The sequence below is a fragment of the Bombina bombina genome, chromosome 6 (assembly GCF_027579735.1).
Source record: "Bombina bombina isolate aBomBom1 chromosome 6, aBomBom1.pri, whole genome shotgun sequence".
NCBI lineage: Eukaryota > Metazoa > Chordata > Amphibia > Anura > Bombinatoridae > Bombina > Bombina bombina.
In genome coordinates, this window is record NC_069504.1 from 734,738,942 (window position 1) to 734,749,431 (window position 10,490).

Consider the following 10,490-nt stretch of genomic DNA (forward strand, 5'->3'; position numbering starts at 1 on the left):
GATTAGCCACTGCTCCAAGGATTTTCACAAAGGTACTAGGGTCCCTTCTAGCGGTGCTAAGACCAAGGGGCATTGCAGTAGTACCTTACTTGGACGACATCCTGATTCAAGTGTCGTCTCTGTCAAAAGCAAGGGCTCATACGGACATTGTCCTAGCTTTTCTCAGATCTCACAGGTGGAAAGTGAACATAGAAAAAAGTTCTCTGTCCCCGTCAACAAGAGTTCCCTTCTTGGGAACAATAATAGTTTCCTTAGAAATGAAGGTTTTTCTGACAGAGGCCAGAAAATCAAAACTTCTAAGCTCTTGTCAGGTACTTCATTCTGTTCTTCTTCCTTCCATAGCGCAGTGCATGGAAGTAATAGGTTTGATGGTTGCGGCAAGGGACATAGTTCCTTTTGCACAAATTCATCTAAGACCATTACACCTGTGCATGCTCAGACAGTGGAATGGGGATTATACAGACTTGTCTCCGACGATACAAGTAGATCAAATAACCAGAGATTCACTCCGTTGGTGGCTGACCCTGGACAACCTGTCACAGGGAATGAGCTTCCGCAGACCAGAGTAGGTCATTGTCACGACCGACGCCAGTCTGGTGGGCTGGGGCGCGGTCTGGGAACCCCTGAAAGCTCAGGGTCTATGGTCTCGGGAAGAATCTCTTCTCCCGATAAACATTCTGGAACTGAGAGCGATATTCAATGCTCTCAAGGCTTGGCCTTGACTAGCAAAGGCCAAATTCATAAGGTTTCAATCAGACATCATGACGACTGTTACATATATCAACCATCAGGGGGAAACAAGGAGTTCCCTGGCGATGGAGGAGCATCCGGGGGAGTGGGAACTCCATCTGGAAATCTTTGCCCAAATAACTCAATTATGGGGCATTCCAGACATGGTTCTGATGGCCTCTCGTCAGAACTTCAAGGTCCCTTGTTACGGGTCCAAATCCAGGGATCCCAAGGCGACTCTATTGGATACAATAGTAGCACCTTGGATCTTCAACCTAGCTTATGTATTCCCACCGTTTCCTCTCATTCCCAGGCTGGTAGCCAGGATCAATCTGGAGAGGGCTTCGGTGATCTTGATAGTTCCTGTGTGGCCACGCAGGACTTGGTATGCAGACCTGGTGAATGTGTCATCGGCTCCACCATGGAAGCTACCTTTGAGACAGGACCTTCTTATTCAGGGTCCATTCGAACATCCGAATCTGGTTTTCCTCCAACTGACTGCTTGGAGTTTGAACGCTTGATTTTATCAAAGCGTGGGTTTTCAGATTCTGTAATAGATACTCTTATTCAGGCTAGAAAGCCTGTAACTAGAAAAATTTACCATAATATATGGAAAAAATATATCTGTTGGTGTGAATCTAAAGGATTCCCATGGAACAAGATAAAAATTCCTAAGATTCTTTCCTTTCTACAAGAAGGTTTGGAGAAAGGATTTTCTGCAAGTACAGATCTCTGCTTTATCTGTTTTACTTCACAAAAGGCTGGCAGCTGTGCCAGACGTTTCAGCGTTTGTTCAGGCTCTGGTTAGAATCAAGCCTGTTTACAGACCTTTGACTCTTCCCTGGAGTCTTAATCTAGTTCTTTCAGTTCTTCAAGGGGTTCCGTTTGGACCCTTACATTCCGTAGATATTAAGTTATTATCTTGGAAAGTTTTGTTTTAGGTTGCAATTTCTTCCGCTAGAAGAGTTTCTGAGTTATCTGCTCTGCAGTGTTCTCCGCCCTATCTGGTCCATGCAGATAAGGTGGTTTTACGTACTGAGCCTGGTTTTCTTCCGAAGGTTGTTTCCAACAAAAATATTAACCAGGAGATAGTTGTACCTTCTTTGTGTCTGAATCCAGTTTCATAGAAGGAACGTTTGTTACACAATTTGGACGTTGTCCGTGCTCTAAAATTCTATTTAGAGGCTACTGAAGATTTTAGACAAACATCTTCTTTGTTGTTTATTCTGGTTAAAGGAGAGGTAAAAAAGCAACTTCTACCTCTCTTTCCTTTTGGTTTAAAAGCATCATCAGATTGGCTTTTGAGACTGCCGGACGGCAGCCTCCTGAAAGTATCACAGCTCACTCCACTAGGGCTGTGGCTTCCACATGGGCCTTCAAGAATGAGGTTCCTGTTGACCAAATTTTTTTTAAATTATATACTTTTGCTTCTTCGGAGGCTATTTTTGGGAGAAAGGTTTTGCAAGCCGTGGTGCCTTCCATTTAGGTGACCTGATTTGCTCCCTCCCTTCATCCGTGTCCTAAAGCTTTGGTATTGGTTCCCACAAGTAAGGATGACGCCGTGGACCGGACACACCTATGTTGGAGAAAACAGAATTTATGCTTATCTGATAAATTACTTTCTCCAACGGTGTGTCCGGTCCACGGCCCGCCCTGGTTTTTTAATCAGGTCTGATGAATTATTTTCTCTAACTACAGTCACCACGTTACCATATGGTTTCTCCTATATATATTTCCTCCTGTCCGTCGGTCGAATGACTGGGGTAGGCGGAGCCTAGGAGGGACTATATGGCCAGCTTTGCTGGGCTCTTTGCCATTTCCTGTTGGGGAGGAGAATATCCCACAAGTAAGGATGACGCCGTGGACCGGACACACCGTTGGAGAAAGTAATTTATCAGGTAAGCATAAATTCTGTTATATAATAATTAGATATGTGCCATGCTAAATTCTAAATCATTCACTGTTTTTACAAAATTTCATAAGTGCTTATGCAAAAGATTTGGTGACTCACCTTTTGCTGATTTAAATTTCCATGTCAAGCAAGATTCTAATAGCATTAGCATCTGTGTAGGCAGCGGTTACAGCAGCCTCAGTGTTCAGAACTCGCCATAATCTCAGGCAATGGAAATTCCATTGCACTTCAAGTCACGGAGCACATTTTAATGACACACACTTATTTAAACACCTACAGTATATAGTGTAGACACCCCATGCCCAGGGAAAATGTCTTAGAAAGGTGATGCCCCCCCCAATACACATGTGGGTGCAATATTATAGTTTATAATTAAGAAGCAGCGAATCTGCACTCTCATCTGCCACCAGGCGGTCAGGGCATGAAAATATTCAAAAGGGCAATGAATATCTACACTCACTAGAGTTTGAATTTTACCTTAAAGGGACATTAAACCCTAATTTTTTCTTTCATTATTCAGATAGAGAATACCATTTTAAACAACTTTCTAATTTACTTCTATTATCTAATTTGCTTCGTTCTCTTGATATTTTTTCCTGAAAAACATATCTAGAGAGGCTCAGTAGCTTCTGATTGGTGGCTGCACATAGATGCCTCATTTGATTGGCTCACCCGTGTGCATTGCTATTTCTTTAAGGATATCTAAAGAATAAAGCAAATTAGATAATAGAAGTAAATTGGAATGTTGTTTAAAATTGTATTCTCTGTCTGAATTATGAAAGAAAATGTTTGGGTATAATGCTCTGTAAGTACATTATATATTCTGGTTGTCTGAGGAAGGGTGAGTTTTTATGCTGAAACATTAGTTGAGTTAATTCATATTTTTAAGGAAAACCCAGTGAGGCTATTTTTTTTATGTCCTTAGACCCTGGTGGTTAAATATTTGGACTGGCGAGGAAACGTCTGCTGCAGCTGGTAGATAGATATAGGAAGATATATGGCTATGTATATATATTTGGATAAATGTTAGTTAACGTTTCCCTATTCTAATCAATCTGAGTTATTACATTTACTTGGCACTTCCAAACATCAGCTAATAAAAGCCGTTCATCTGGTTACATGGGTCAGACTGTGTCATGTGTTACACCATTCTGGAACTCACTGCAAAGCAAACAACTGCTTTACAGTTTTTTTTCTACATAGCCTACTTTCCTTTATCTGTAAAGTTTTGTATCTATGGTTTTCTCTTTAGCTGTTAATTCAATAATCTAGAAATTTTACAATTTTTTTTTATTTATTTTCTTTCTGTCTTTTTTTTTCTCTATGTTTCATTTACTATCTCACTTTGTTTTCTCTCTTATTGCCCCCTTATTCTCTGTGGTTAATTTTCCAATTCTTAAGGCAAAAGTCTGTCCTGTTTCTGTGACAACAGAGGGAAACATTTGCTCACTGTCATGGCCAGCTGTGTGTGTGTGTGAGACCTGCTAAGGGTCACTTTATTCATCTCTGCCAAGAAATGCACAATATTGCTCTATTAAATCCTCCAAAGACGGACAACTTTTTCAATAACAATTCTTAACGTAAGCAGTGTTGCTTTGTTAACTCTTTTTCAGCCACTGATTTGCATAGCATCACTCCTGGCCTTTAGTATCACAGTTTCAGATGCCCACAAATAACCCCAGAACATCTGTCTGACATCTGGATGTCACATGACTTACTCCATCACTCCCTCCCGCAGTCTTGCTCCCCTTTCCCATTGATGTAAGGGCCCTATGTACAGAGGGAGGGGCTGAAGAAAAGAACCAGAAATTAGATAGCGAGAGAGACCACAGAATTATTTCATAGCAGTTTAAAAAAAAAAAAAAAAAAAAAAAAAACACCCGGCATATATAATCTTTGCTCTATCTGTATTTATTCTTTAAAGGGACACAAACCCACATTTTATATAATTCAGATAGAGCATGCAATTTTTAAACAACTTTCCAATGTACTTATATTGTCTAATTTAATTTGTTCTCCTGGTATACTTAGTTTAAAAGCATATCTAGATATGCATTGGAGCATGTCTAATGTACTACTCTTGTCATTGACTCACCTACTGTGTTCAGCTAGCTCACATTAGTGCATTGCTGTTGATTCAAAAAAGAATACCACATGAATGAAGCACATTTGATTATAAAAAAAAAAGTATTTTAAATTGTTTGCTCTCTCTGAATTATAAAAGAAAATGTTTTGGTTTTATGTCCCTTTTAATTTAGATTTATCATAGTCTTTTAAGTCATCCCCTTAAGTCCCCTTTTCTTTACTCTAGAGCCTCTTCAGGGGCAATATTTATTGCATGGGAGAAAATACTGTGATAGTTTCCAACAGCTGAAAAAATCCAGTCACTTTACAGCAGAGCAATCAAGTAAACAGATTATCAGAGTATTAACCAATTCCACTGATAGTTTCCACCCCAAAACACCCAACATACATTACACACGATATGCACAAATGACTAAATATTATATTGTTCTACCTAATCTGTAAATTCATATATGCCAGCTCACCAAATAATATATATTATTTTATTAGTCTGTAATGTAAAGTGCACCTCAGGTCAGAATTATATAATTTATCTCTAATGTGTATGTATCTTTATGTATAAGATTGTACATGTTGTTTATGTCATATATTTGTTTTCTTTCCATAAGGCAGGGAGAGTCCACAACTTCATTCCTTACTGTTGGGAAATACAACACCTGGCCACCAGGAGGAGGCAAAGACACCCCAGCAAAAACGCTTAAATATCCTTCCCACTACCCCTATCCCCAGTCATTATTTGCCTTTCGGCACTATAGGAGGTGGCAGAGAAGTGGCAGAAGATTTGGATAGTCCTGTAATGGGTATGTTCCCTTCAAGAAAGGACGGGAGTTTTAAGTAATCATGTCAACCTCTCAGTGAGAGTATTGATGAAAGTTATTGTCTGCAGATGCAGGGAAAGTTTTCTGCGAACCCATCCAGACTGTCGCCTAACAGCTCCTGAGCAATCAGTGTTGACGAGTTTCACTGCTTTCTGTTACACACTCAAGTCCATGTCAGAGCGTCGCTGTAAGACTGTCACACTTGTGAGGCTGTGCCTGTTCCACAGCATGGATCCTGGAGGGTAAGACTGTTTTAAATATACACTTTTGCTATACAGGGTCACAGTGTGGCTCCTTTATGCCTCGATAGGATCAAGGGTTAATATCTCTTTCAGGGATATTATTTGAACAGATAGGGGTTATGTATAACTGCTTTAATGTGAGAGTTTTGGGGCTCATCAACTGTGTGCTTTTGGCTTGTAACAAACAGGTTTCGGTTTTGAGTGTTGCACAGCGCATAATAGCTTAGCGTCTTTTTCATAGCAGGGAAGTCCTGTCCTATGCACCACGTGACCAGGTGCGGTCTTTTCATTTTCCTATGATCCTGCTGCGGACATCACTTCTAAGGGAAAGCGTTTTTACTGTTGGCTGTCTGGGTCTAGGAGGTGGTGAGTGCCCAAGCCATTGAGATTTTAATGGTGCCGTTTTTTGAATAAAAGTGTTTTTTTGGTTTTTTTTTGTCTGTCTTCTGTGGATATATACTTGGCTACAGAGGATTCTGATACTACATTAGAAGGTTCCACTCCTTCTGTGCTGATTAATAATTCCTGTTTATATTGTGAGGAGTCCTTGGTTTTCCCGCCTTTTTTTGTTCTATTTGCCTAAGCACTGTTCTAAAGTCTAATAAGGGAGACAAGCCTGGTAATACTCAAAGTGCTATTAGCCCCTCTGAGCCGTCTACCACTCAGGAATCAGTCCCAAGAGATTACTACCCTTTCTACACTACCCGCTCCAGATGCAGTTCCCAGCGGCTCAACTAATCCTCCATCTGGAGGGGGCTTTTTTCCTCCGAACTTTACCGCACAGTTAAAATCGGCGGTGTCTGTAGCCCTGAGTGCCTTACCTTCTTCTAGCAAATGTAAGAGAAAGGTTAAACATAGTTCTCCTGACCTAGTCATCTAAATATTTGTCGGATTATGCTACTATGTCCCAGCTATCAGAGGACGAGTTAACCTCTGTAGCTTTAGAGGGTGAACTTTCTGAGTCGGAAACTTCAGTTTCTAAACCTCCTTCAGTGGAGGAACCCTCCTTTAGATTTATAATTGACCATCTGTGTTTTATATTAAAGGAGGTTCTGTCTACGCTAGAGGCTCCAGAGGCTAAACTCTGAGTAACCTAAGATCCCTAAACTAGACCAGGTTTATCAAGAGAGGAAGGTCCCTCTGACTTTTCCTGCGCCAGTTAAAATAGTGAACATTATTAGTAACGAATGGTAAAGAGGAACTTCTTTTTCCCCCTCGTCTACTTTTAAAAAAATTATTCCCGGTCCCTGACTCTCAATTCGATTTGTGGGGCTCCATCCCTAAGGTGGATGGAGCTATTTCTATGCTGACTAAGCATACTTCTATCCCCCTGGAGGATAGTTCTTCTTTTAGAGATCCTATGGATAATAAAATGGAAACTTTTCTCAGGAAGATGTTTCAACATACAGTATTTTTATTTCAACCGGCAGAAGCTGTAGCCGCGGTTGCTGGAGCAGCTACCTACTGGTGCGACACTGTCTGAGGTGGAAACTCCCGTCAAGGATATTCACAATTAAAGCTCTGAGAATTTCTAACTCCTTCATCTGTGACGTGAATATGCAGATTATTCGCCTAAATGCAAAGGCTTCTGGCATTTTCGGGCTGTCTGGTTGACGTCTTGGTCTGCGGATATGACTTCAAAATCCAGACTCCTTTCACTTCCTTTTAAGGGGAAGATTTTATTCGGTCCAGGGCTGGACTCCATTATTTCTACGGTTACTGGAGGGAAAGGTGCCTTCCTACTGCAGGATAAGAAGAATAGGCCTAAGGGACGGCAGTTGTCTAATTTTCGTTCTGACAAATCACAACAGCAATCCTCATCCAAGTCCGAGCAGCCCAAGAGTGTTTGGAAGCAGGCTCAGTCCTGGAATAAGTCCAAATAGACTAAGAAGCCCACAGAAAAAAAATCTGCATGTAGGGGCGGCCCCCGATCCGGGATTGGGACGAGTAGGGGGCAGACTGTCTCTCTTTTTTTTTAGACACTTGGATCCAGGATGTACAGGATCTTTGGGTCCTGGAGGTTGGATCTCGGGGATACTGGATAGGATTCAAATCTCATCCGCCCAGGGGCAGATTCCTACTTTTCAGAATGTCTACAAAACCAGAAAAGAGGACAGCCTTTTTAAGGTTGCTTACGGGATCTCTCCTCTCTAGGAGTAATTGTCCCGGTACCTACAGCAGAAAGAAGTTTGGGATTTTAGTCATACCTTTTCGTTGTTCCAAAAAAGGAGGGAACTTTTTGTCCAATTCTGGACCTAAAGTGCCTAAACAAGTTTGAGTGTTCCCTCTTTCAAGATGGAGACAATACGGTCAATCCTTCCTCTAGTTCAGGAAGGACAGTTTATGACCACCATAGACCTGAAGGATGCATACCTTCACATTCCGATACACAGGGAACATTTTCAGTTCCTGAGGTTTGCCTTCCTGGGCCAGCCCTTCCAGCTCATAGCTCTTCCGTTTGGCCTAGCTACTGCTTCAAGGATAAGTTCAAAGGTTCTCCGGAGCTCTTCTAGCCATTGACAGAATACAAGGTATTGCAGTAGCGCCTTACCTGGACGATATCTTGGTACATGCCCCATCTTTTTGTCTAGCGGAAGAACACTGAGTCCCTTCTCAGTCTTCTTTGATCACATGGATGGAAGATAAACTTGGAAAAGAGTTCTCTTACTCCAAGTGCAAGCTAACTACTGCATGTCTTGCCCTCCAGGCCTCCTTTAGACCCTCAGTTGCCCAGTGTATGGAGGTGATTGGACTCATGGTGCCCTGTATGGACATCATTCCCTTAGCCAGATTCCATCTCAGAACCTTACAACTATGCATGCTGAGACAATGGAACGGCGACCATTCAGATCTGTCTCAACAGATTCTGCTGGTCAACCTGTCGACTCGTTCTCTTGGTGGCTCTGTCCAGATTATCTGTGTTTTTGAGATCATCCTGGGAGATTGTGACTATGGACACAAGCCTTTCTGGCTGGGGAGCCATTTGAGGGGGCCAAGAAGGCACAAGATCTGTTGACTCAGGAGGAGTCCTTGCTTCCGATCAATACATTGGAACTCCGGGCAATCTTCAATGCCTTGAAGGCTTGGCCCCTTCTAGGTTCGTCCCAGTTTATCAGATGCCAATCAGACAAAATAACCTTGGTTACCTACATCAACAATCAGGGGGGTTTGGATGAGAAGTCCCTTGGCAATGAGAGAAGTATCTCAGATACTAGAGTGGGTGGAGACTCACAGATGTACGCTGTCAGCGATCCACATTCCGGGTGTGGACAAGTGGGAAGCGGACTTCTTCAGCAGGCAATCCTTTCACCCAGGTGAATGGTCTCTCCACCCCAAGGTGTTTGCAGAGAAATGTAGCAAGTGGGGGACGCCGGAGATAGATCTCATGGCATCCGCCTCAATACCAAGCTACCCAGGTACAGGTCGAGTGATCCTCAGGTTGAACTGATAGATGCCCTATCAGTACCATGTAGGTTCAGACTCGTATATATCTTTTTCCTCCATTACCGCTTCTCCCTCGTGTGGTGGTTCGCATCAAGCAGGAGCAAGCATCAGTGATCCTAATTGCTCCATCATGACCGCGAAGGACGTGGTTTGCGGATCTGGTGGGGATGTCCTCGTCTCCTAAGTGGAGGTTACCTTGTCGCATAGATCTGCTGATACAAGGTACCTTCGTTCCTCAAAATCTAGATCCTCTGAGGTTGACTGCGTGGAGATTGAACGCTTAGTCTTAGCCAAGAGAGGGTTTTCTGAGAGTTATCGACACTGGTTCAAGCTCGTAAGCCAGGAGCTCATCGTATCTACCATAAGGTGTGAAGGACTTACTTGTACTGGTGTGTAGAGCGTGGCTTTTCCTGGCATAAGGTTTAAGGTTGCCAAAATATTATCTTTTTTCCAGGATGGACTGGAGAAGGGTCTGCTAGTTCCCTGAAGGTACAGATATCGGCCCTGTCGGTGTTACTGCACAAGAGATTGGCTGAGCTTCCGGATGTGCAGTCCTTTGTCAACGCTCTAGGATCAGACTAGACTAGGATCAGACCTGTGTTTAGATCTGGGGCTCCGTCTTGGAGCCTCAATCTTGTTCTCTGTGATTTGCAGCAGACTTGGTTTGAGCCTATTCATACTGTTGACATTAAATTGTTATCTTGGTTCTTTTTTTTTTTTTTGGCTATTGCCTCTGCTCGCAGAGTTTCTGAGATTTATGCTTTACAATGTGACCCCCCTTATCTTGTTTTCCATGCTGATAAGGCGGTTTTTACGTGCTAAATTAGGGTTCCTCCTTAAGGTGGTGTCATCTATATGGGGAAGCGTAAGGGGCAGAAGGCTACTACGACTTCCTTATCTTTCTGGTTGAGGAGTGTCCGCTTAGGTTATGAGACAGCCTCCTAAGAGGATAACGGCTCATTCCACTAGAGCAGTGGCTTCCTCCGAGGCTTTGAAGAACGAAGCCTCTATGGATCAGATTTGTAAGGCGGCTACCTCCTCCTCCTTACACACTTTTTCTAAATTTTACAAGTTTGATGGCTTTGCTTTTGGATAAAGCAGCTTTTGGGATAAACGTTTTGCAGGCTGTGTTGCCCTCAGAATAGGGCCCGCCTCTTTTTTGTTTGCTCCCATTATTTCTTCAGTGTCCTGGAGCATGGAAATGAAGTTGTGGACACTCCCTGCCTTATGGAAGGAAAACATAATTTATGCTTACCAGAT

At 42.5% G+C, this 10,490-nt stretch overlaps 1 protein-coding gene across 1 annotated transcript in view; it reads left to right on the top strand.

The window, feature by feature from the left end:
* The window catches only part of BMP1 (bone morphogenetic protein 1), a 340,767-nt gene that overhangs the window by 185,150 nt on the left and 145,127 nt on the right, over positions 1-10,490 (top strand). The window lies entirely within an intron of this gene.